We start from the raw sequence: 24891 nt of genomic DNA on the forward strand, positions 1-24891 counted from the left end.
CAGGACACTGCTGTCCACTTCAGCTTCTGCAACCCAAACAAACACCATCCACCATGTGTTCTCCACTCCTCCACACCCACCTACCACTTCCTGTCTTGTTTTTTAAAGGCACTCCCTTAACAGGTGGGTTAATCAATTTTATTCATTTAAAAAGACCACAACCCAAACAGAGGGGAAATATAGCGTCCTTCCAGGACCCAGCCACGGCGTCCTGTACATATCCCCCCCCTGTGCCCCAACGCCAAGGAGGTGGAGGCAACAGTGGAGCTCAAACAATGGACTCGGGAGAGGGCATCTGCATTTTGATGCAGTCTCCCGGGCCTATGCTCCACTACAAATTTAAATTCCTGGAGTGCCAGGAACCCTGGCATTAGTCCCTTTTCCCTGTCTCAGCCATGTTAAAGGGGCATGGTCAGAAATCAACCTAAACTTCCTTCCCAAAAGGTAATATCTGAGGGATTCCAGAGCCCACTTAATGGCCAGACACTCTCGTTCAATTATGGCATAGTTTTTCTCCGCTGGTGTTAACTTCCTGCTGAGGAAGACTATCGGGTGTTCCTCGCCACGAATAACCAGTGACAACACCGCTCCCAATCCTACATCGGAAGCATCAGTCTGGACAATAAATTCTTTTGAAAAATTGGGTGCTACAAGGACAGGGTGTTGGCACAGCGCCGACTTGAGCTCCAAAAAAGCCTTCTCAGCATCTGCATTCCACTCCACCATGACCGATTTCCGACCCTTAGTCAGATCGGTCAACGGAGCCGCCAACGTGGCAAAGTTGGGTACAAACCTCCTGTAGTATCCCACCATGCCCAGGAATGCACGTACCTGCTTTTTTGTGAGGGGGCGGGGCCAATTCTGTATAGCCTCTATCTTGTTGACCTGAGGTTTCACTACCCCTCTACCCACGATATAACCCAGGTATTTCACCTCCTCCATTCCCAAAGCACATTTTTCAGGGTTTATTGTAAACCCCTCCTTCCAAAGAGAGTCCAGCACTGCCTGCACTTTGGGCAAATGTGATTCCCAGTCTTTGCTAAAAATGACTATATCGTCCAAGTATACTGAGGCATACTTCCGGTGAGGTCGTAAAATCCTATCCATTGCTCTCTGGAACGTGGCTGGAGCAGTTTGCAATCCAAAAGGCATCCTTTTGTACTGAAAACTCCCCTCTGGGGTAGAAAAAGCTGTTTTCTCTTTAGCGGCCTTAGTCAACGGTATTTGCCAATACCCGTTGGTAAGGTCTAACGTAGTGATATACCTGGCTGGACCTAGTCTCTCGATAAGCTCATCTACCCGGGGCATGGGGTAGGCATCAAACCGGGAAACTTCATTAAGTTTCCGGAAATCATTGCAAAATCGCAGAGTCCCGTTGGGCTTCGGTACCAACACAATTGGGCTCGACCACTCACTCTGCGATTCCTCAATAATCCCTAGGTCTAACATCTTTTTTACTTCCTCTGAAACGGCCTTCCTTTGAGCCTCTGGGATGCGGTAGGGCCGGACAAAAACTTTGACTCCTGGTTCTGTGACAATATCATGCTCTATGACACTAGTGAGCCCTGGCAAGTCTGAAAATTTTTCTTTATTTCTCTGCAAGAACTCCTTTGCCTGCTGACTTTGGGTTTTAGACAGGGTATTTTCTACTTGGACACTCTCCACCCCAACCCGAGGCTCAAGTTTTGTACTAGCCAGGGAGGTCACTGGTTCCCTGTCTGTCCAGGGCTTTAGCAAGTTTACATGATATATCTGGAAGGGTTTCCTCTTGCCTGGCTGGTGGATTCTATAATTTACCTCTCCCACTTTTTCTACAACCTCGAAAGGGCCTTGCCATCTGGCCAAGAACTTACTTTCCACAGTGGGAATCAACACTGCTACTCGATCCCCCACTTGGAAGTTCCTAATTTTGGCTGCCCTATTATAGACCCGTCGTTGAGCCTCCTGGGCTTTTTGTAAGTGTTCCTTAACTAGCGGCATCACCGTTCGGATCCTCTCCTGCATTTGAGAGACATATTCAAGAACACTTTTATGCTGAATTGGTTCACTTTCCCATTCTTCTTTAACAAAGTCCAGTAATCCACGAGGTCTCCGCCCATATACCAATTCAAAGGGCGAAAACCCAGTGGAGGCCTGGGGCACTTCTCGGATAGCAAATAGGAGAGCTGGTAACAGGCAGTCCCAGTCTTTCCCATCCCTTTGTACCACTCTCTTGAGCATAGACTTAAGGGTCTTATTAAAACGTTCTACCAATCCATCTGTTTGGGGATGGTAGACCGATGTGCGCAGCTGTTTAATCCGGAACAGTTTGCATACATCAGCCATAACCTTTGACATAAACGGGGTGCCCTGGTCTGTGAGAATTTCCTTGGGAAAACCTGTCCGTGTAAACAACTGGAATAACTCCCGTGCAATAGCCTTAGAGGAGGTATTCCGTAGGGGTAGCGCCTCAGGATATCGAGTGGCATAGTCGAGGATCACCAGTATGTAAGAATGACCTCGAGCTGACTTTACCAAGGGACCCACTATATCCATGGCTATCCTCTCGAATGGGACCTCAATTATGGGCAGAGGGACCAACGGGCTCCGGAAATGGGTCGCTGGAGCGGTCAACTGACAGGTGGGACAAGAGGTACAGTATCTCCTTACCTCTGCTTTCAAGCCTGGCCAGTAAAACCGGTCTGCGATCCGTGCCTCCATCTTTTCAACTCCCAGGTGTCCCCCTAACACATCATCATGGGCCAGGTCCAGGACCTTGCGTCTATACTGTTGGGGTACCAATAATTGTTCTACCACATTTTCTCTCACTTTAGTAACCTGATAAAGCAATTCATTACATATTGAAAAATGTGGCCACCGCTCATTAGCACCTGGCTCTTGGGGCTCCCCATTTATTACTACAACCTGTTCCCGTGCCCTGGCCAAAGTGGGGTCCTGCATCTAGGCAGTACCAAATGCCCCCTGGGGAACACCCAAATCTGGCAAGTCAGGGGTAGAGGCCATTTCCTCATCCTCTTCCCCCAGCATTACCTGGAGCGGGGAAGGTTCCCCCCCTCAGTGTTCAGGTAGGTCTGAGACCCCCACATATTGACATCCTTAACAGTATCAGCACTATTTTCATCATTATTAACCAAAGTCTTGGCGTTTTTATCAACTGGGTCCATATTACGAACATGTGGCATCTCAGGGTTATTACCCTCAACAACAGGAACAGAGGGACTAGTTTCTTCCCAGCCTCTGGACCTTTCAGATAGTTCTCCTTGTCTCCAAAGTTTTGCAAATAACGGACAGTCACGTCCTATGATAACGTCATGTACCAAGTTTTTTACCACCCCCACCTCTTGAGTACTAGTGCCACATGCTGTGGAGATGGACACCGAGATGAGAGGGTACTCTCTAGTGTCCCCATGAATGCACACAACCCACAAAATTTTGCTTACCAGACCAATCTTCCCAATTACTCTAGGGTGAACCAGGGTTACCATGCTTCCAGAGTCCAGCAAAGCCTGTGCAGGGTGGTGGTTCACTTGGACTTCACACTCAAACTTCCCCTCTCCAAGGTCAAGATGTGTTGTACACGCTTTATGGGCATAAAAAGACTCCCTCCGAAGAACCCCGCATTCCATGGGTTCTTCCTGCAATGGGCAGTGGGCCCGGGTATGGCCCCAGGCATGACATCGCCAACATTGTACATCCCCTCCTCTCCGATCAGGAACAGGTCGCTGAGGGGGTAACGGGTGTGACTCTTGGCCTTCCGGGGTGTTGGTTCCAGGGCTCCTGGGGACATCCTTTCGAAGGGCGGCAGTTGGTCGGAAGGGCCGTGGCAGACTGGGCCATTGACGCTTGGTGGGGCCAAGCAGATCCTCCACCACCGTATATCGTTCCACCATCTCAACAAGGCAGTTCGCGGTTTTGGGGTCTCCATGGCTGACCCACCGTTGAAGGTCATCTGGCAGTGACCTTAAGTATCGGTCCAGCACGACCCGCTCCACAATTTGGGGGCCAGACATCACTTCGGGCTGCAGCCATTTTTTTACTAGTTGCACCAGGTCATGCATTTGAGATCGCGGTGGCCGGTTTGAACGATACTTCCATTGGTGCACTCGTTGGGCCTGAACGGCCGTAGTCACCCCCAACCGAGCCAGTATTTCTGCCTTTAGTTTTTGATAATTTTTAGCATCTTCTGGTGGTAGGTCAAAATAGGCTTGTTGAGAATCCCCGGTGAGGAAAGGAGCAATTAAGCCGGCCCACTGGTCCTGGGGCCACCCTTCTCTCTCTGCCGTCCTCTCAAATGTTGCCAGAAACGCCTCTACGTCATCACCCAGGGACAACTTCTGCAAAAAATGGCTTGCCCTTATGGTCACCTGGTTGCCAGGGGCAACGGCCACTTGTTCACGGCCCTGAGAAAGCTGCTGCACTGCTTCTTTTAAGGCCGCCATCTGAGCCTGCATAACCTCTTGTTGGGTCGCTAGCTGGGCTGCTAACTGGGCCACCAACTCGTTGTGGTGCGTTTTTTGTACCTCCAGCTGGGTTGCTAAGCGCTGATTAGCTTCCTCATGTCGAGTCTGCGCTTGTATATTAGCTAAGGACAGCTGTTTAATTAGCTCCTCCATTGTTTCAGCTTTCAACAGCTGTGCAGCTTTAACCCAGGACATAAATTCACTGTACTGTCCCTTTAAATGTCAGTTCAAATCCCATGCAAAAAAAAAAAAAATAGCAAGAAAAAACGCCTGTTACTTTGTCCTGCCCGCATTCGAGCACCACTTGTAATGTTCGGGGGACCAGGTAGATCGCAGGACACAGGCTTTGCACACAACAAAGGGTTTATTAAACTTAAATCGCTTTACAGCAGCCAAAAACAAAAGGAAAAAGGTTTATAGTCTCACGACTTGCAAAGTCCAGAACAGCAGTCTTTATCAGAAACAGAGCTTGATCTTGATGGCAGGTAGCTTCCCCTGCCAGGAGCCTTCCAAACAGGACACTGCTGTCCACTTCAGCTGCTGCAACCCAAACAAACACCATCCACCATGTGTTCTCCACTCCTCCACACCCACCTACCACTTCCTGTCTTGTTTTTTAAAGGCACTCCCTTAACAGGTGGGTTAATCAATTTTATTCATTTAAAAAGACCACAACCCAAACAGAGGGGAAATATAGCGTCCTTCCAGGACCCAGCCACGGCGTCCTGTACAATATATATATATATATATATATATATATATATATATATATATATATATATATATATATATATATATATATATAATATCTATCTATCTATCTATCTATCTATCTATCTATATATTTTTAGGGCCAGAGCATTATCTAAATCTAAATAAATGTGTTGTATATTTATATGTTTCTGTGGAATTTAGAAAAAAATATTAGACTGTAAATAGGTTTGATGGTCAGGTAATTATCTAAATGGTTTTGTTCTCTGCAGAATTTGCCATTCAATAAGAGTTAATTAAAAACAAAAAGGTTCTTGCCCACAGCTGTCAGTATGGACAATGGAAGGACAGCACAGGGATTTATATCTACTGTAGTATCTCTCCTTTTTTTGTTAGTGGTTACAGCTAAAGGACAATAAAGCAAGTGGAAAATACCTTGAAGAGGGAAACAAGATTCTCACCTTTCCTGTCCTCCTTGTAGACCTCTTAGCCCCTGTACACACGGTCGGAGATTTCGACAACCAAATCCGTCGGATTTTGTCCGTCGGATTTTGTCCGAAACTGTTGCATACACACGGTCGGACAAAGTTGTCGAAAATTCCGATCTTTCAGAACGCGATGACGTAATTTCATTACGATGGGACTACATTCAGTCTAGTAGCCAATAGCTTTGATGTAGGAATTTGATCTGAGCATGCGTGGCACTTGGTCCGATCAAAATTCTCTACACATGATCGGAGTATGTCCGACCGGCCCAGTTGGTCAGGAAATATTTCCAACAAGTTGGAAAATTGGGTCCGACGGATATTCCGACGGAATCAGTCGGATACATACCACGGATTATCCGACAACACGGTCCGATAGGACACATTCCGACGGATTCTCCGACCGTGTGTACAAGGGCTTAATGTTGGTCATGAAAAAAAAATTAATCAAATTCTATAATGGTAAGCATGACGGGAATTTTAAATCAAGTGGTGAACAGACACCTTTGCTAGCAGTGGTGTACCAAGCATATCCTGCACCCAGTGCAGATCATTATTTTAACATTTCCCCATACATAAAAAATACTATCAGTAATAATCATGAATTTAAACATCATGCACACTGGGTGGGAGCAGAATTGGCTGAACTTAGCACATCAATCCACCTGACATACAGGAACTCAGAGATGCTATCATTACATAGTTGCCAACATCTGAAAATAGTTAGTACAACTTGAAAAGAAGAAGAAAATGGCCACTGAATGCCTAGAGGTGTGACCAATAAACTAAGTGTCACTTCACAGCATGTGATTTGTAGTGTGAGAGTAACATAAGCCCCATCATTGATGCTAATGGCAATAATGTTAAAATCCTAGCATTGCGAATAAGGTATAGGCTGTATCAATAGCCTCTCCAGCAATGTTGGTCATTGGCAGGCTGTAATAATAACCACCACAGCATTGGTGGTCAGTGGCAGACTGACCACAAATGTTGGAGAATGTTTATTAATACAGACTCCAGCATTGGCTGTAATAACTTCTTCCCAGCATTAGTGGTCAGTGGCAAAGCATATTAAGTAACTCCCCTCCCAGCGCTGGCTGTTAGTCAGTGGCAGGCTGTAATAATAACCCCCCAGCTTGGTGGTCAGTAAGAGAGATGTAATACTATAATAAGCCCCTTCCCCCATAGGTAATTGTATTCAGTGGTTTACACACCTAAACACATGCCTGTGCTGCTGTCTCTCTTCCTATTGGTTGGGACCCTGCTTTCAGTTGTGGGTGGCAATCACTGCTCCTGATAGTCCTGGCTTTGTTCAGTGCCAGAAAATCAATGAATGTCAATGACAGCAGCACCAGGGCACTCCCTCCAAGTGGCTTTACCGAGTTTGGACCTCAAGCCTCCTTTCGCTCTCCCAGGAATACCATTGCTTGCAAGTATTCACATAGCTGTGTCCATATATTGTTTCCAGTTTAGAGGTATTGATACAGCAATGTAATTTTTGTAGGCATGCCCAAGCATCAGAAGCTGAATATGTCCATCATTTGACTCCTTTATGGATGTGAAATTGTTGTGTTTGTTTATAGTACTGCAACAAAAAAAATATTTTAAGAAGACCAATTAAGTCAAAAGGTGACATTAGGTTCATTGGTGCTCTTGCAGCTGCCCTTAACCACTTCAATACAGGGCACTTTCGCCCCCTTCCTTCCCAGCCCAATTTTCAGCTTTCATCGCTCTAGCGCTTTCAGTGACAATTGCGCGGTCATGCTACACTGTACCCAAATGAAATTTTTATCATTTTGTTCGCACAAATAGAGCTTTATTTTGGTGTTATTTATTCACGACTCCGTTTTTTATTTTTTGCGATATAAGCGCAAAAAAAGCGGAAATTTTGAAAAAAAACAATATTTTCTTTTTTCTATTTTAAAAGAAATCCAATAAAATCAAATTTTGTCATAAATTTAAACCAAAATGTAATCTGCTACATGTTTTTGGTAAAAAAAATTCCGTTAAGTGTATAATAATTGGTTTGTGTGATCACGGACATATGTACGCAAATGATCATGTACATATGTGTGCAGGTGATCACGTACATATGTGTGCAGATAATCATTGGGACATGTGATTTTAGTGGGACATATGTGGGGGACATGTTTTTATTATTAGGGACATGTATTTTTATTATTTGGGGACATGTGTGTTTTGGGGGCATATGTGGGGACATTGTGTTTATACTGTGTGGTGTGTTTACACTAGACTGATGATCAGTGAGTAAAAAGCTGTAAAAAACAGCTCATACTCACTGATCACCAGCCGGCTGCAGCGATCTGCTCTCCTCTCCTCAGCGATGACTTCTGTGTGAGGAGAGGAGGAGCCGATTGCCTAGCAACCGGCTGTTTGTTTACATCACATGACGGCCGTGATTGGACACGGCCGTCATGTGATCAGGAGGGCCGATCACAGAGCCCTCCTGTCGATCTGAGATGTGCCGTGTCTGGGTGACACGAGCACATCGGGATCGCGCCGCTGCGCGGGCACGCGCGCGCACGATCCTGCTCCTTCTGAAGGACGTTCCTGAACGTGGTGGTTAATAAATAGCAGTCCTACCCCCCAAATACTCTTCTGGAGTGGAGAACCCCAGAGTCCAAAGGGCAGCTGCCTCATTCCTACTTCCTCCTAAAAGCTGTGGCTATTGTTGGGTTCTGTGTGTGGCATAGGCACTAATTTTCTGCTAAGACAGAGACAATGATGTTATAACACAAAGAAAATGCTTAGAAGTTACAGAGAAACTCAGAAGTAGCTGTTAGCCTGACTCTGGAGGGCCCTGCTGCCAGAAAGATGTGTTTGTACCATTTGGATGGTTAGACTATTGGACCCACTAGCAGCATCAACTGATTCTAGCAGACGTAAAGCTCTATTATAGCCAAAACTGTTTTTATTTTTTGATAGATCACTTAAAAGAGATTTGCTAAAACTGAAGCATGCAAAATCTGGTGCAATTCTGCAGAGAAACTATCAGTTTCCAGGCTTTATTGTACAAGTTTAATAGAACAAGCTGATGTTAGGAGCTGATTAGCTACCATGCACAGCTGCACCAGATTCTGAATGCACCAGTTTTAGTAAACCTTCCCCAATGAGTCCAGCAATGATCAACACAAAGAATGAGATGCCTGAGGGATAAAATATATCAGGGGAAACTTCACAAACTGAATATGTACAGTCTGAAGGAAAGAGTGAAAAGGGGAGAAATGACTGGAACCTTTAAATACATCAAGGAGGTGAATAATGTTCAGGAGGACAGCATTTTCAATATTAAGCAAAGATCAAGATGAAGATATGATCTCAAACTATTTCAAGATGAATCGTAGAAAGCATTATGGAACAAAAAGTGGATTCAAACATGCTTGGAACAAACTTAGATCTATAGATAACTAAAAAGAATTACAGCGTTTGCAAATAACTGAATAAAATGCAGACATTAAATGAAAACAATTTGTGAACAATTAGTGAAAGTCCAAAAGAAGTGAATGATATGTTCCAATATTAAAGTGCAGTCGCGCTCCAAATCTCAAGGTGTGCCACACTCCCTCCTGTGTCCCCACTCACCGGATGGAATTAGCCCCTAGCTTTTCAGTCAGTTTGAGATGTTGGCCAGGGATGGCACATCAATGAACCAAGAAGATCTCCAGTGTTTATAACCATCGCATATGGATCATGATGCCCAAAATAATGAAAAATGTATGCCGAAGATTAATATAAGAAACATTTTAATAGATTCAGTTCGTAGTCAGAACAGGAATTGTCTTACTATGACCATACCAACTTGAGGAACAATTTGGTCTTTAATTAGAAAAACACGAATAATCAAAACCCAAGTAAAGAAAGATCTAGAAGATTTACAGAACTAAAACTAAGAAAAACTTAGTTTTAGAACTAAGAAGATTTACAGAACTAAACCCAGTAGACGGAAAAGAGAGGTAGAAAGAGGTTTAAAATTGTTGGGACAAAACAAACAGATTGTTTATGCAATTTCTGGCTAATATTTGAAACAGATATGGCATTTGTTTTACAGCCACTTATGACCAACAATATGTTAATTTTTTTGATCTGCTAATTTTCAAGGAGAAGTAGGGGGCAGAAATGGCTACATTCCACTGGGAAGTTGTCACCATCCTAGATGGTTGAGCACAATTCCCAAAAGTCAATTCATAAGAGTCAGGTGTAATTGTGTCAAGAAAGACAATTATGCTTTACACGCCAAAATCCTACTTGATAAGTTTGAGGAAAACAGTTACCGCTCCAAGGATTTAGTTCAAACCAAGCTAGCGGTAGGTGAAATGAAGAGAGAGGACTTATTTAAGAAGAAAGGCCAGTAAAAGATATTTCAGTGTTGCCTTTATGACGAGGTTCACATGTCAACATAAACAGATAGAAAAAATTATCCACAAACACTGTCCTCTACTTGGATTTAAATAAAAGTTTTGGGGCAGAGGTCGTGGACCCTCTCTCCAGCTGCCAGTTCTTCAGCTGGGAGGCCTTTTAGTATTCCAGGGTTCGATCTGCTGCTGGAGAGAGGGGCCGACTGCCCCAATACCCTGGAGCCATGAAGACATGGTAGGTGCTAGATAGAGGCCAGCAGTGCTCTGCCCTGTTGCGAGTGCTTCAGCTGGGGAACCCACATCCTCCACTCTGGCTGGTTGTATAGGTGGGAGGACTACTTCCTCTTCTATTGAGACTCTTAGCTGCCACTGTAGAGGAAAAACAACTACCTTCTTTCCTTGATTCTTGGCCTGCTGCTGGGCATGGTGAATGTCTTTCTTCCCTCCACACATCTTGGACTGCCGCATGGGAGTGAGGATGGTTTCCTTACCCCCGCACATCAAACTGCCACTGGGGAGTGAGGATGGCTTTCTCCCCTCTCTGCGTCTTGGACTGCCTCTGGGGAGGGGGGATTGCTTCCTCCTCTCCCTGCATCTCAGACTGCCGCTGGGGAGTGAGGATGGCTTCCCCCTCCTTGCACATCAGACTGCCATTGGGGAGTGAGGACAGCCTCTCCCCTTCCTGCTGCTCCAGAATTTCTGAAGATCCAGGGCACGGGCTGCCGGCACTCAGGCCCAGTGCCAACGCTTTGACGCATGACTCAGTCTATAACATCTATGGGTGCTGGGGCATACTTTGTTGAACATATGTTGAACTATGTTTGCTTCAGCTTCCATTATTGTGTGACTTTAAAATCCAGGTCCTGTCCTGTTCAATCTGAGCAGACTGCGAAGTTCCAACTCCCTAAAATACGGGATGTCCTCCCATCTCCATTGCACCTGGGCTGCCAAAGTCATAGACTTCTATTGGAATTTCTGTTCTTCATCCACAGACACACTTGGGTGGCATACCATTGCAGCATCTGATAACCATCATACAGCATCAGTTCCATCTGCACCAGCCTATCCAATTCCGTCAGCCATTCCTCCAGAGGATGCTCTCCTTGGAATGGTATATGCAAGCCCAGCTGCAGCCAGTTTGGATTCATGGGCATAGGGAGGGCCTTTCAATAACAGTCTTGCTTTACTTGGTGAACCTCCATCCAGAGCTCCTGGTAAATCGCGTGTCTCAATTCCAGCACATATTGGGCAGAACCATACTCTCCCCATACTGGGCAAATGTCTCTTGCATTCACCATTGGAACTCCACTTTAATGGTGATCGGCTCCTAAAACACATCTCTGATATCACCAGACACTGGGTCTCGTGGTGGTTTGGATTTTCCATACTGCAGGAAGGATGACAGGCTGCTTGGAACCCAACCTGGGTGCCAAATAGTGCCTCCTGCCCTCCAAACTCTGCCAGAAGGATGATAGCTAATACCAGCCCTTTACCTCAAGTATCATACACAGACAAGATGTTGAGGTAAAAACCAAAGGAATTATTGAACAGAAATACAGGTTTTTGAAACACTTCAAAAACAGGGGCAGTCCCCACATGAACAATAAAACAAACATTACACATTAAGGTAAACATTCCACAATGGTTAGGTAACAAGGTAGAGCTGACACCAGGCTAATCACATCAGGAGTATTACCAAACAGACAAACAATAGGTGACTCAAGTAACAATGGGAGAACACTTAACGCTTAGGGACACTTAAACAGTAAACACACAACACCTTAATAAACATATTATACATAGCAGCAGGGGGGCTCAGCATCAGGTTGTTTTGTGCTGATTATAATCTCCTGCTTAGAGCCTCTGAGTCTAGTAGTTGATTGAAGCAGTCAATGCTGGTTTGGTTAGGGACACTTAAACAGTAAACGCACAACACCTTAATAAACATATTATACATAACAGCAGGGGGCTCAGCATCAGGTTGTTTTGTGCTGATTATAATCTCCTGCTTAGAGTCTCTGAGTCTAGGAGCTGATTGAAGCAGTCAATGCTGGCTTGGGCACAGAAGCCCCAAATCTGTATCAGGATCTTTCAATTCTCAGAGTCTGTGTGTTTCAGGGAGACATGGACTTGAATGCAAAGGAAAACTACTTCAAAGGTTCCCCAGACACACACCTCCCAAAAAATAGATACCCATCAAATGCCAGGGTCCATAGTCAGTAGGCAAGAAGCTTGATTATAGCTCCCTCCAAAAGCCCCTGTCCCAGTTGGGTTTATCACAGATTAACCATAAAAACTATATAATCCCTACTTATTCACATGGAGTAAATATCTAGGGACCGCTCTTTTTAAAGGGGGCTTCTAGGCTCCTATAAGTCCCTCCACAGACCCTCACAACAACTAAGTCAAGGTTGTGGGATTAAAGATCCTGTCCTTATCGTGATGCCTTGCCCGGGGAGCCCTGGCAGGGTACTCTCCCAATGTTGAGGGTAATTAGCCTAGTATGGTTCAGAAGGGGGTGAACTCTTGCTGTCACTCCTTTTTCTAGCCAGTCAGACTGCATGCTTGGATATGGCTAGGTATACATTTTGGGAGGCACCATTTATGTGTGGCCACTCTTAAAATTCAAACCAGACACAGAGGGCCATTTTGCTCTTTATTTATTTATTTTTTGCTAAATGACTTAATTGACCACAGATGGCCATGGTAAGAACAGAAGCAGGCCATTGATTAAAAGTGTAATTTTTTGTTTATTTGATTTTACAATTTCACCTTTGCTTTAGTACATCCTACATAAGTGCAACTTCACAGGGTACCCCCAAGCATGTTGTTTAAATGAATTGTTCACTTTTAATGTTTTAATTTAAGCCCTCCCATTGACTTATATGGAATTCCCAAAACATATTTGCAGTTAGTTAGTTTGAGTTTGCAAATGTCCCATGGATATTAAATCAATTTAAATCACCCATTACAAATCTACTTTAGGTCCACTTTAATTGAGCTACAGATGCAAAGCTTGCAAAATTATAACAGTTATAATGTTTTTGTACTCTTGTGAGGGAAATGATACTGGATTTTATTTGAGAAACATCTTATCTATAAATTCAAGTGCCACAACAAATTACATTAAATAAATGAAATGGTTACACAAGCTCTTCCTATTTATGATGATATACTATTGATGGTGATTTTATTTTGACAATAGAATTTGATTAGGAATTTAGCTGTTATTCATCTTTGCTTAATTTGTACTAGCAGGATGACTTGCTAGAATAGCTGTTTTTGGCATTGTCCCTGCTTTTCTTGGCATAAAAACAGGATAAATAGCTTTACTTAACCGAATAGGTTGAATTTTAGGATATCAATGCACACGAACTAAGTAATTATACACAATAATTTTTGTTATTAATTCTAAATCAACTAATGATATACCACGACTATGAATCATATTAATTATAATTAGAGCAATCATAAGCAGTGGTAACTATGATTGTGTAAAGAAAATGTTAACAGGTTCAAAGTATGTACATACAGTACTTGCAGCAGTTTTCATTACTGTGTCCCCCTAGGGACAAATTTCAGAGCATATCCTCAACATTTTCTGGTAATGTTTAAGCTGACCAGTAAGTCAGTCCAATACAACAATGAATCAATAAAAACGTAGAAAAAGAGGTACTTTAGTATGGGATACCATCAAAGTACTGACATTTTCAGGAATAATTTGCAGATCTGGTATGTATAAGAGTGTTATTGGGAGATGTGCAGTATCTTAGTAAAAAAGTGTGCCACTTTGAGTTCCATATTGTCACCTAGACATTTTTTGGATCAAGAGAAAATTTAAATAGGTTCACTGGGCTTTCTTTTTTAGCTCAATTAAATTTTATCACAATATTTGTAAATCATGCAATCTTTATAAAGTGGATAAAGAATGCAGTTCTACTGTGAATTGCAAGTGCTGTAAGATCCATTATTATAAAAAATGTAACATCAAAAATGTTATGTATACAATGTCTTGCCTGTAATGTGCAGGATGTTGAACGCACTACACATTGTCCTAAAGTTAGTAATGGAGAATATTTGCCAGGGGTGGTTAATTCTGAGACAGAAAAACCTTCCAATGTTTCAAAACATTTTTTAATGAAACATGGATGGGATTTGTTGTCATTTACATTCCAGATTATTTATAGAGTGTTTAATAGTTCTAGAGGTAGTGGCATCAGAGTGAAACTTTTAGACTGAGAAGCTTGTTGTATTTTTTTTTTGGTAACCAATTTACCACAAGACCTACGAATTGGTTATCACCCTTTTAGAGTAGTTTATTATGTAGGGGTTTGTGTAGGGTTTGCACCTATGCAGCATCTGATCTTTGAAGCTAAGCAGGATTGAACTCAGCTAGTAGCTTGATGGGAGACTGCCTGGAAATAACAGGTGCTGTTTCGTTGCAGGATTATACTTTTGTATTTATTGTTTAATATAGTTAGCACTTTGTTACTATTTTATATTTGTATCTGATTGTATACAGTAAATTATATATGATATCATTTGTTTTGTAGTTCTGAAGTGAGATAATAAGTGTTTTGAGATTTTATTTTATGGGCTTCTCTTATCTTTTAAAAAGTGGATTTAATAAAAATTCTTAAAAAGGTTAATTAGCAATATGTTGGTTCGCCCTCCTGGTCATGTTTGAACAATAGTTACAAAGTCTTATTATGTTTAATTGGTTGGTTCAAACAGCAGGAGGTGGTACTATACAGGTAATGTGCAATTTAATGAGACCTTTAACTTGTTCACATCCAGAGGAGCTTGTCTTTCACCTGCTTTTGCATGTTTTTTAATGACATTTTTTAATGAAATTAACATAAACTATTTTGTTTTATATTCTAGCTTTGCTGTTGAGCTGGTGGTTTCTAACCTGTACAGAGCATCTTCATGAACAGGCTAGGACATACCACTTTGTACTATTTATTGAGGTATTAAAAATATTGTGATGCCGCGTTCCACAAATTTGTGAATAGTCACAAAAAAGGAGTCATTTTGTTTAAAATGTACTGTGCTCTGGAAAGATTACCTAACATGGATTATCAGTATGCTCACTAATGACATGTAAAGTTAATTTGGGATACATACTGTAACTGTTTAAACAATGAAATACTTTTTCTGCTTGTTATGAAGCATAGAATAAACATGTAGCTTAGCTTTAGCTAACTTTAAGGCAAATAATTTGACTAATTTGTGTCTCATACACTATAAGGTGCTAATTTGTTTCTCACAGTTTCTGTCAAAGACTCCAGGTTTCTACTCCATTCAATACATAGGATCACTCTCTTCCTATTTGATAACAAGAGATTTTGAGACAAATGTAATTAAAAAGGTGAATTTTATCATAACTTAAAATAAGAAATACTAAAGAACAGCTAAAGGGCTTGTAGCTATACTCTTTAAATTGTTTAATTATCAAAGGGTTTCCTCAAAAAAAGCATAGAAAGCAAAACAGAAACAACAAAATAAAGATACATTGATTAATGATTCTTTACTACAAAGTATAAGAAAGATTCTTTCTATGCTTCCCATTGGGGCCAGAATCCACTGTAATTCATATACTCAGGAGGTATTCATAGCCTTAAATATGTCAGACATGTATTACTGTAAATCATATAAAGTACAATGCAAAAAAAAACAAGTCAGCACTTTAAGCAAGAGAAAATAATCCAGTAGAAGATCTAAATGCACACTTTCCCTTTTCACATTTTATGTAAACATTGTTGGCTAATTTATGTATATAGCTCTAAATTTCTTATCTGTTATGTACATTTTGATTTACATAAAAATGCTTGCCTTTTGCAATATATAAAAAAGTTGACATTGCCTGGCATGAGTATGTTTGAACTAGGGATGGGCAAATGATGGCAGTCCGCTCAAAATTTGCATGAGCGGACTTGCCCACACACGAGCGGACTGTTTGACGAACAAGGTTGGGCAAACAGTTCGCTCAACTTTTGAAATGAACGGACTCGCCCACGTAAGGCGGAGGCAAATCCGCCCATTTCGAGCGCGTGTACAGGTAGGCGGGGCCCGCGAAGGAGACGTCGCGGGCTCCGCCGCCTGGAATGGGCTTAAAGGGGAACCCCAACGCCGAAAAAAATCGGCGTGGGGGTTCCCCCCAAGTCCAGACCAGACCCTTGTCCGAGCACGCTACCCGGCCGGCCAGGAAAGGGGGGCGAGCGAGCGCGCCCCCCCCTCCTGAGCCGTACCAGGCCGCGTGCCCTCAACATGGGGGGTGCCTTGGGGAAGGGGGGGCCGCGCGGCCCCCCCACCCCAAAGCACCTTGTCCCCATGTTGATGAGGACAAGGGCCTCTTCCCGACAACCCTGGCCGTTGGTTGTCGGGGTCTGCGGGCGGGGGGCTTATCGGAATCCGGGAGCCCCCTTTAAGAAGGGGGCCCCGGATACCGGCCTCCCACCCTATGTGAATGAGTATGGGGTACAATGTACCCCTACCCATTCACCTGTGAACTAAAGTACAATAAAAAACACAACACAGAGAAAAAATATTTTATTGCACAGCTCCGGGGGTCTTCGGGGGTCTTCTCGCCGGACTCCTCCGCTATGTGTGTGTAGCTCTTTTGCTAGCGGAGGAGTCCGGCTTTCTTCCTCCCCGCCGCCGGCCTCTTCTCCCGACTTCGGGGGTCTTGTCCCCCTCTTCGGTTCTTCTGCCGGGCCACCGCGCCTGGTCCGGTGGCCCGGTCTTCTGTCGCCGTCTTCCGTTCTTCTGTCGCCGCCTTCGGTTCTTCTGCCGGGCCACCGCGCCTTCTTGTAGCTCTTTTACAGGCGGTGGCCCGGTCTTCTGTCGCCGCCGCCGCCGCCGCCGCCGCCTTCCGTTCTTGTTCTTCTTGTTCTTCTTCTTCTCCTGGAGATGTTGACTCGACGAGCTCTCCGGCCGGAATGCCAGAGCCGCGCTGTGCGGTCACTTATATAGTGACAATGGGGCGGTGTCACATGGTATATGTCACATGGGTTGGTCACATGGTGACCCCGCCCCCTTACGATGTCATAGTCCCCATGTGACATCAACCCATGTGACCAACCCATGTGACATATACCATGTGACACCGCCCCATTGTCACTATATAAGTGGCAGCGAAGCGTGTCCCTGGCATTCCGGCCGGAGAGCTCGTCGAGTCAACATCTCCAGGAGAAGAAGAAGAACAAGAAGAACAAGAACGGAAGGCGGCGGCGACGACAGCGGCGACAGAAGACCGGGCCACCGCCTGTAAAAGAGCTACAAGAAGGCGCGGTGGCCCGGCAGAAGAACCGAAGGCGGCGACAGAAGAACGGAAGACGGCGACAGAAGACCGGGCCACCGGACCAGGCGCGGTGGCCCGGCAGAAGAACCGAAGAGGGGGACAAGACCCCCGAAGTCGGGAGAAGAGGCCGGCGGCGGGGAGGAAGAAAGCCGGACTCCTCCGCTAGCAAAAGAGCTACACACACATAGCGGAGGAGTCCGGCGAGAAGACCCCCGAAGACCCCCGGAGCTGTGCAATAAAATATTTTTTCTCTGTGTTGTGTTTTTTATTGTACTTTAGTTCACAGGTGAATGGGTAGGGGTACATTGTACCCCATACTCATTCACATAGGGTGGGAGGCCGGTATCCGGGGCCCCCTTCTTAAAGGGGGCTCCCGGATTCCGATAAGCCCCCCGCCCGCAGACCCCGACAACCAACGGCCAGGGTTGTCGGGAAGAGGCCCTTGTCCTCATCAACATGGGGACAAGGTGCTTTGGGGTGGGGGGGCCGCGCGGCCCCCCCTTCCCCAAGGCACCCCCCATGTTGAGGGCACGCGGCCTGGTACGGCTCAGGAGGGGGGGGGCGCGCTCGTTCGCCCCCCTTTCCTGGCCGGCCGGGTAGCGTGCTCGGACAAGGGTCTGGTCTGGACTTGGGGGGAACCCCCACGCCGATTTTTTTCGGCGTTGGGGTTCCCCTTTAAGCCCATTCCAGGCGGCGGAGCCCGCGACGTCTCCTTCGCGGGCCCCGCCTACCTGTACACGCGCTCGAAATGGGCGGACTTTCCGAGCGGGAACAGTCCGCTCATTACGAAAGTACAGCGGACAAGCCCACACACGGGCGGACTGTTCGCTCAAACACAGTTTCAGCGGACAGTTTTTCGGAATTTCCGAAAGACTTTGTCCGTCCAACTGTCCGCTGAAACAAGGTTGGGCGAACAGTCCGCCCGTGTGTACGCGGCCTTAGATTTTTTACATTAATAATAATGCAGTGATTTCTGTTACAGATAATTATGTTAGAAAATTAACATTAACACTATTCTGGGGTATGAATAAGAACAATAACATTTTCTTTGTTCACATTAGTTACTATTCTGTAAGGTTTGCTGATTAAAATGCATGTAAAAAAAGGGTCGCATACACACCTAATGTAAAAATAACTGTCCGTACCACTCCCTGCAATCAAACAAGTTTATTTGAGCAAAACAGCATTTTAGCAAAGGCTATGGCATCATTGTACCTGCTTTTGTACTTTAGTTATTAAGAAGAGCTTCTCCAGTGCCCTTGCTAAAACAATGTGCTAATGGATAGGGTCTGCCTTTGTTATCACATCATCAGCATAGATTGTCTAGTTGATGATGAAATAAGAGAATAAGAGAAATAAGAAACTAAAGTTAAAACTTTTAATGAAGAACATTTTTATATAAACTGACTTCTAGCTCTGCCCAGACTTAGCAAAGCATGAGCTTGGTACAATAGTGGATATGAAAATTCTGTACAATTTGCCTACAAACTAGCCCTGGAGTAAGGGATACACTCTGATTCATTAATAGTGTTAGAAAACGGTGGCTTATTTAAAATTAATTTAAGTGGCTCAATGGTATATGATTCTTGCTTTTAATAACATATGTGGGAAAATAAAATATGTAGGAAGACTAACCTTGTTTTTATTTTATTTTCTGTATAATTTTTGGTTGTTTTCCCTTACTAATTACTTATTTTTCATATATCAAGCCATTGGAGTAGCTGAGTAGGTAGTTAAAAAATGTAGGAAGTGCCCAACTTATTGAGGGGAGACTTCTTCTCTTTTTTTTTTTTTTTTGCAACAGGGACAATTTATTAAATTAATGCACATATGAAATACAGGGAGACAAAGGTCTGCACAATCCAGTTTCGACATAGAAGGGTTAACAATAAGATACACAATACATCATAGGAACAACCCCAGAAGGCATAGAAAGGAGACAATCGAGACTCCTATGCAGTCAAGTTCTTCTCTACAGCATTATTACTACACATCCACCAACACTTTTAACACAAAAGGAGAAAAAGAGTAGAGGGAAGAGGATCATGGGAGGGGGAGAGGGGGAAGAAGGGAGAGAACAAGAATGTATGCATACAAAGGTTCAGCTGGACCATGAGCATCAATCCAGTTGGACCAGACCTTGTCAAACATCTTGGGACAGTTTCTACTCTCATAAATTAATTTGTACAATGGTAAAACTGCATTAACCGCAGACACCCTACTAGTGAGCATCGGCGGATTAGGCTACTTCCATTGAAGTAGAATCTCCCTACGTGCACAATAAAGTGTAAGGGGAGACTTCTTAAAGTAGCCAGTGGTTTCTTAAATTTTTTCACTAAGATATACTGCTTACTAGCTGTTGTAGTGGCAGAATTTCCTATTTAAGAGGTCCAGGCATCTCAGACTGCTAATTGTGCCTGGGTGACTAGTATGCATAACACTATCCCTATTAGTTCTGATACGTGTGTCTATCTGATGTAGCCCCAAAGACTCCATCAACACTTTTAGAATAGGAAGGTCTGGGTGATGAAAACTCCCAGACTTTAGGTAAAAAAATTCAGTTTCTCAAAATGGTGATTCTCCAAGTGATTGAAGGAGGGTTGGAGGAAAAAAATGACTTGTTGGGTTGAAGTTGGGGTTGAAGCTGGGGTTGAAGTTGTTTATTTATTTATTTATATATTTATATCTATCTATCTATCTATATATATATATATATATATATATATATATATATATATATATATATATATATATATATAAATTCTGAAAGATTTGAAAAATAGTATATATATATCAGGGTTATATAAATTATTTCACAAAAAAAAAAATATTTCCCTTCAGGACATATTTGGTATATTGGTTTTGTTTGAAATTTTAAATAAATACATTTAAGATTTTTTTTTAGCAATCTTTAAATCTTTCTACTTAATCATAGTTTGGTCTAGTATCAGCATCTCTTGGGAATGGTATAAAATATGCTTCTGTTAAACAGAAAGAAAATAATCTTAAAAACTGTTTATGTGCACCGAAACAACAGCAAATTCTACCTAAAGGGATACTGTTATTATTCTACAACTGCCAAAAACTATGGTTACTAGAAAATTTAATTTTCATGTCAACATAATGCCTTATGCATATATAATGAAGTACTCATGCTTATTGTATTTGTAGCGGCGGCTCCTGAAGAGCACGCACTATGCCTTTTTCAAAGTTAAAGTTATGCCTAAACTGCAGTTTGGTTTGGGTACAATTGTCTAAATTCAGACTTCAGTATCAGTCTGACTGGACTGTGAGATGTTCAGCCTGGCTACAGGGGGCATTGTCTCTTCTGGCAGGCATGGAACTATGGTCTGGTTAGGTGCTTAAGTTACTCTCTCTCGGAGCTCGCGCAGTGGGGGGTGCTCTCATTGTGCTTTCTGGGAGAGGGTATTTAAGATGCGGACGTCACATGGTTCGGGGGTTCTGGTCCAGAATGATGTGCTGACTTCATGGTCCTGGTCCTCCTGACCAGCCCCCAGGGAGGCTATGGCCTGGGGTGCGGATCCACCCAATTTTGATGTCTCGGGGCTGGCTAGCCTGAAGCAAGGAAACTAAAGAAGGATTCTGAGATGGTTGGGTGCCGTCTCTGGTTTGGGAGAGACTCAATGACTTCAAGCATTCCAGGGGAGGACTCTTCAGAAGAAGACCACTTACGGGTTGGTTTCTTAGTAAGAGCCTGGAAGGGCTGAAGTACCCAAGAGAATCCGGTCTTGTTGATATCGCCAAACTGGCTTAAAGAGCCAGGTATCCTATGAGTGTTTTCAAGCTTAGTTTCCCTACGTGTTCTACAACAACGTCTGTGGCAGAGACTTGTTCCTAAGTAAGCACCCTGTTGGCTGCTAGGCCTTGTGAGAGAGGGACTGTCCAACCTGAGTGATCATCCAGCTGCGAATGGCTATTCTGTGGATGCAGTCAAAGTAAGCAAGTTCTTTAACATTTTGACTTTGACACTAAGCCCTTGTACACACGGTCGGAGATTCCGACGGAATGTTTCCGATCGGACCGTTTTGTTGCATATTCCGACTGTGTGCGGTCTGCATCGGACTGTTTCCGTCGGAGTATGTCCTTTTTGAAGTAAAACACATACGCAAGTATTTCTTCAAACAAAAAAAACTTTATTTAGGTCTCAAACAACTAAAAAGAGGAAGGCAGCGCTGGAGAAACTTGTCAATTTGGCGAAGCCTTTGGCCCCCAGGGCAGACATGAACTAATTCAAAAAAGAAAAATTGGTGGCCTGAGGAGTACATATCTCAGGGAGAGAAGTCTGGCCCAGAAGTCCTAGAGATCAGGAAAAGCAGATGCCATCTATGTCCCCAGGATGTGGTTCTTCAAGAGGCTGCATCTTCTGTCAGACCAGACTGAACCCAGGCCATCACTCTCTCGTCTTCCTTAGGCACTTCCCGCCAGGCACCCTTCAAGGCTGTGGCTGGGCTTCTGTAGTTGTGGCAGGAGGAGGAGAAGGAGGGCGATGGTCGACCTCCTGGCTGCCACTTGCCACAGCCTCCCCCCGGTTGAGGTCTTCCTGTGTATGAAAATGGGACATAGTTTTAGTTTTTTTCTCATCAATCACACCATTTTGAGCTCATGACTGTTGCAAATTGAATGTTACCAAATAGAACAGACAATAATTCTGAGTCCAGCATTTTTCATTCTCATCCCAAACATTTTTGCTCACTACTCTCTATTGAGATGTAAACCACTTTGTTAAATCACAACTTACTGATTAATAAGAACATCTAGTTAACATTATTAAATGTACAACAAGAAATATGTTCAACAATGCAATACCTGTCTCAAGCTGGGCCCCTCCCCATATTGTTGCCTGCAAGGCCCAGGTTGGACGTTGGAAGCCTCAGCTGGGGGTGAAGGAAGCCTTGAAGGAAGACGGTCGAGTGGTGGCCTGGGTATCCCCTGGTCTACCAGAAAATGCAGCCTCTCGAAGTACAACATCCTGGGGTAATAAATGGCATCTGGATCTCCTGACCTCAGGGACTCCAGGTGCTTCTTTCTCTCCCTGAGATATGTAATCTTCATGGCACCAATTTTAAACTTCACATAGGTCATGTCTGTCGTGGGGACCATGATCCGCACCAAAGCAAGAAGTTTCTCCAGCGCTGCTTTCTTCTTTCTTCGGTCATGATAAAATGGGTTGTTCATCTGCCACAGGCAGGGCAGCTCCCTGAACAGTTCAAGGAATAGCCCCATAAAATTGGCGTTTTGAAGGGATCCATCTTGTCTGCAAGACACAACACAAGGCAAACCCTAAAATACTAATAATGCCATGATAAACCATCCTAATCTTGTCCCAACATAGGCCTAGATAGAACCAGTCTAGTCTAGTGATGTAGCAAGTTCAAAATTTTACCTTTGTTTGCACGATCGTCGCGTCAGCTCCTCACTCTGTTGACAGATCGTACGTACGACACACGCGTGTTGCGTTTTATATACAGTGCGCATGCGTGAAACTCAGCCCGCCCCTGACGTTCTTTCTAGGCTATTCCCCGCCCCTTCGCTTTCGGCGCAGTGGGGAGAGCACATGGCGGAGAGAACGCAGGTGCGCAATCAGAGTTCCACTAACGAGGAGGAGGGTGAGGAAAGCCCGGAGCCTGAAACATCCCGATCCAGGAAGAGAAGATTTAAGGCCTCAAATATGTCTTTTGTACAGATGTTGGAGATGGTCGACATATTGAAGAGGACCGACTATGATGGGAAGTATGGACCTTACCCAAACCCAAATATCAGAAATGCCAAGATCATGACTAAAGTTGTGAAGAGTCTTCTGAAAAATTTTGGGGTACACTGATCCAAGGATCAACTGAGAAAACGATGGTCAGACCTGAAACTGAGGGAGCATGATCAGTACAGAAGGATCAAGCGTGTTCTTCAAAAAAGTAAGCAGTTGTCGTGTGTTCATATGATTATTCTTGCTTGCATACATGCTCCATGTGCTTTGATTTCATGTTGTGCAGTTTAAAATGGTCACTTTCAAGTTCATGGTTTCATTCGTTTGTAAGAAACATCGTTCTGCAGGTAAGTATTCCAGCTTTAGAAAGTATCCACAATAATGTTCTCACCTTTGAACTCGGCCAAAAAACACAATTGTACCACACTTCCAAGCAATGTTTCATATTCCTATTTCTGCCCTCTGTGTGCTAAGTATTCCTTTTTTACATTCTCATAGGGGAGAGAAGACTCCAGGAAGTCTGAGGACACCAGGGACCCCACCCCTCCCAAAGAAGGCGAAATTCCAACACCAGAAGCAGAGGAGCAGGAGGAGGAGGAGGAAGGAGAGATCATTGAAGTTGGACAAATTGTCACCACAACAGGTGAGTGTCAGAGACCACAGCTTCCGGTAAGCTCATCAATGTATGCCGGCATATTTTTAATACATGGTGTGTTTTTTTGCTTTTTTTGTAGGTGATGTGGAAGAAGAATCACATTTTACCAGTGAAAGTGCCCAGATCCTGATTGGGGAGATAATGGGGTGCAATCGGGATTTAGATATATACAGCAAAACATCAATGATGTTCAAAATAAAATGAAGAACATCATTGATGTTTTGGGGAGAGTGTGAAACACCCCAAACTAGCTAGGGTTTTATTTTTTTGTTTTTAAACAACAACTTTTGTCTTTTACAAAAAGCCAAATTTGGAAGATGCACAGAGTGTCAACATGCACATCATGGGGGATCAATGTCTGTGTTTTGTGGAAAGTGGCTGAGTTGAAGGGGTTGCAGCCCCAAAACATGTACATTGATCCCCCATGATGGGAGATAGAACATTGTGTGTATCTTCCAATTTTGGCTTTTCCAGGGGTGACACCCCATGTGATGAAGGCAATATCAGCCCAGTTTGTACATACTCATGTCTGATATTGTCTTCACTTTTCAAAGTTGAACTTTGTAAGTTCCTGTGTTCTGTATGTTATGCTTTGATACATGCCTGTACACAAAAACACCAAGTTACCCAAAAATGACCTTAACCACTTGGGATCCGCGCTATTGCCAAATGACGGCATTAGCGTGGATCTACTTTTCCGGGACTACGTCTATTGACGTCGTCCCGGGTACGAGCGGCCTGCGCGCGCCCTGAGGGGCGCGCGCGGCGCGCTCTGTGATCGGCGAGTCCGTGAGACTCGCCTGATCACCGATCCGTGCAAGGGGTCGATCCCGACCCCTTATCACGTGATCAGCTGTCAGCCAATGACAGCTGATCATGTGATAGAACGGAGCCGGTAATCGGCTATTATTCCTCCTCGCGCTGACAGCGCGAGGAGAGAAAAAAAAAGCCGATCACCGTCGGCCGTGATCGGGACATCAGTCCCGATCACGGCCAGCAATACAGCTGACCACCTGCCCCCTGCCAGTGCCCACCTGCCCACCGCAGTGCCATCCTGAATAAAAGTAAGTGCCCCCCATCAGTGCCCCCCAGCAGTGCCCATAGTGCCCACAGTGCCACCCACAGTGCCACCCACAGTGCCATCCAGCAGTGCCACCAACAGTGCCACCCACAGTGCCC

This window comes from Lithobates pipiens, unplaced genomic scaffold (genome assembly GCF_037356315.1).
Source record: "Lithobates pipiens isolate NorthernLeopardFrog02 unplaced genomic scaffold, aLitPip1_a1.2 Scaffold_18, whole genome shotgun sequence".
In the NCBI taxonomy this organism is placed as follows: Eukaryota; Metazoa; Chordata; class Amphibia; order Anura; family Ranidae; genus Lithobates; species Lithobates pipiens.